The sequence below is a fragment of the Lygodium microphyllum genome, chromosome 16, assembly GCF_053477565.2.
Source record: "Lygodium microphyllum isolate KBCC chromosome 16, Lygodium_microphyllum_v1.1.10, whole genome shotgun sequence".
NCBI lineage: Eukaryota > Viridiplantae > Streptophyta > Polypodiopsida > Schizaeales > Lygodiaceae > Lygodium > Lygodium microphyllum.
Window position 1 is genome coordinate 141,597,686 of NC_141150.1, and position 3,479 is coordinate 141,601,164.

At 33.1% G+C, this 3,479-nt stretch overlaps 1 long non-coding RNA gene across 1 annotated transcript; it reads left to right on the forward strand.

The window, feature by feature from the left end:
* Positions 1–2,476: 2,476 nt before the first annotated feature.
* Positions 2,477–3,006, forward strand: LOC148023519 (uncharacterized). The gene is made up of 3 exons (XR_015693662.1): positions 2,477–2,545; positions 2,627–2,686; positions 2,947–3,006. It is a non-coding gene; the product is annotated as an uncharacterized LOC148023519 (long non-coding RNA).
* Positions 3,007–3,479: the final 473 nt, after the last annotated feature.

The following is a 3,479-nucleotide window of genomic DNA, read 5'->3' on the forward strand; positions in this document are numbered from 1 at the left end:
ACGGAGAGTCTCATCCTTCTTTTTTTGAAATAACACTGGAGCTCCCTAGGGTGAGTTACTGGGTCTAATGTATCCCCGATCTAAGAGCTGTTTGAGTTGTCCCTCTAGTTATATGGCTTCTGGAATGGACATTCAATTTGGTCGCTTTACACAGCTGGTGCAACTCCTGGTACTAGCTTGATTTCGTGATCGACTTCTCTCTGTGGTGGTGGAAGTTTAGTTAATTCTTCAGGAAATATGTGAGAATATTCTCTAAGCCACAACGGTTCATCTTTGACTTATTTATCCTCAATTCAATCTTATTTAATTTGATTAGGTATACAAGTGACTCTTTTCTTAAACCTTTAGCGATTCGAGAAGCTTTCGCTAATTGAATCTTTGGTTTTCCTGCTTCTCCTTGTGTGGTCACTTGTTGTCCTACAAGATTCAAGAATGTGAATTGGCCCTTTTTACAATGAATATGAGCGTCATTGGGAATTAAACAGTCCATTCCTAGCATGCACTCATAGGTTCCCAATTTCATCACTCTGAATTGCATGTTGGTCTGATTGCCACCTAAATTAAACTCCACCTTACTTGTCAGTTGTGTGCACTTAATTGCCAAGTGACTAGGGTAGTTGTTTTTTTTGTTCTATACTACAAACACAGTTTTAATAAGCTAGTCTTGGGAGGGTCTCCCAAGTCTTTCTTCCATGAACTGGCATATAATACCTCATTAACAACATAAATCAATTTTCTTTGAAATGTATACGCACATTAAAATAAACTAAGTAATGGGGACATTACAATTGCATTGATTTTCTACTCATCTTCTCTAGCTCTTAATAGTCAACAATCACTCATCTCTAGCTTGCATACTCATTAGACTACCACTTGGCATTCTACTCAGTGATTAGCTTTCTGAAGCCTCTCATCTTCATATTTCTTCTCTAAAACCCTAATACATAGTAGGGCAGTCATAGCCACAGATTTGGAAGCTTCAATTTCTTCAATATATAGCTCTTCTCAACTTTCAAGGCTTCTCTACCATCATTTTGGAGCAGGATAGACTTCAAGATTGAAGGCATTTCAAACATTTCAACATATTGAGCTTCTTGAAGCTCGTATTGGAGAATTAATTTTGGGGCTTTTCTTAAACAAGCTTGAATCTTCAACATTCAAGTGTTCAAGTAAGCCCGGGGTATCGATTCTTCACAGATTCAATCTTATTCAAGTATATATGGGCTGATTTTATGGATTATTGGAGCTTCATGGTGGAGTGTGTTCATAGATTTACAATCTTGCGTATTAAAACTTACTAGCAACTTCTAAAAATGCTATCATTCAAACGTAATAATACATGTTGGCTTTAGGTATATCGAATCCTCTAAAATAGTGAAGTAGCCCCATATTTGGCATATCAAAAGTAGGTTGCAATTTAGCCTTAAAATTTGCAATTTTTTTGTCATTTTGTCTAGTGAGCACCATATCATATACGTAAAGAATGATGACGATAAAATCCCCCCTTTCTTCTTGACTTAGAGGGTGGGTTTAATTGAGTTGTTTTGGAACGCTTGTGTGGTTAAAAATGCATCTATCTTGGATACCAAGCATGGGGGGCATGTTGTTTTAAGCCATGCAAGGCTTTATTCAACTTGTAAACCTTATTCTCTTGACCTTGGACAATAAAATGTGGAGGTTGTGCAACATATATATCCTCTTCCAAATCTACATTCAAAGATGCTATTTATATCCAAATAATGTACATCCCAAGTGATATATGCACACATAGCAATCATGCATCTAATGGCTGCCATCTTGAATATAGGAGCAAATGTCTCCTCATAGTCAATGCCCTTTTCTAAGTATATCCCTTTGCAACTAGCCTTTCCTTGTATCTATCAATAGATCCATCAGATTCACTTTTTAGCTTCTAAATCCAATGTATGACAATAGCCTTTTTTCCAAAAGGCAAGTAAAAAAAACTCTAGCATTTATTTTTCTCAATAAAGTGCATGACATCACTCATGGGCTGCACCTAATTCATATCATGTCATGCATCCTCAAAACATTTAGGCTCATCCTCATCCAAAAGAGTATTATTAAAAGCATATGCTTCCTCATCATCTCATCAATATGATGGTCTTTATCCTAGAAGCATTTCTACCACCTAAACGTGTACATTGAAATGAAGGAGCATCCATAAAACTCTCTTTAAAAGTCTAAATAACCATTTAGGGATTGTTTTGGCTATCATGCAATGATAAGGTATGTAACTTTTTTTCTATATAAATGTTTTTATGTGATTACTAATTTTAGTTTTGAATGTAGGCTAATCCAGATGATGACATTAATGAAACATCTCGAAAAAGTCAAAGAAAGAGGAAGGTATTTGATATATGTTTGTGAGAGAACAATAGCGTCATAGTTTAGTGAATAACTAAAGATATGATTTATTAAATAACTATTTATTTTACGTGTTGACTAGCCAAGTGTGAAGATGAAGGATATTTTGCAACAAAGGAGCATGAAACGAGGTACCAGTATCAACGAAAAAGAACCAAAGGTGCTAGATGTAAATGTTTATATTTTTGTTTATGTCATACATGAAAAGCATAATCTAATCTTTTTATTTTATTTGAATTAGGAATTTAAAGATCTCCCAAACCAAGGCATTGAGATTAACATTTCAAATGATACTCAAAGGGTAACTTTATTCTTAATTTATATTTTAATTAGATATATATAATTGTAGTCATGTAGTTGAATTTGTAGCTTTGAGATTAACATTTCAAATGATGCTTAAAGGGTAGCTTTATAGTTATATATATATATATATATATATATATATATATATATAATAGTCATGTAGTTAAATTTATGGCTTTTCATATTATAATTCGTGTCATTTAATTATCTATGCATAGTATAATAAGTTACTTATTCTCTTTTTGTTATTCAATGCAGGTTAATATGACAAAAGAGAACATGGAAACCATACTTTTGAAGTATCTTGGTGTGCCTACAATTTATGATGTGTACTTTTCTTTAAAGAGTACATACATGAATCTCAAAAAGATTGAAGCTAGCTTTCGAGTCTTGATTAAGGATACAAATAAGCCAACAAGTGATGATATGATTAAGGAGATTGTTTATAGGCTACTAGGAAATGACAAAGTTGTATTAAACAAAAATAGCAATGTGCTTAGTCTAGATGATGTGGGAGTTTTAGCATAACTTCTACTTTGAGTTAAGAATTTATTGCTTTTCAACATATTGGAGATTTGAGGGAGGATTACTCAAACATTTATTACTTTGGAACATATTGGAGATTTAAGGGATAAAACATTCAAGACACACATGTTGCTTAATTAGTTTTTAGTTCTATACTCCTTTAAAAGTATTTTCATTTTTCTTTTGGTTGCTAGAAGTAGATGTTGATGTCTTAATTTGTTTAATCTATTTTGATCATTAGATGTATGTTATTGATCCTTACTTAG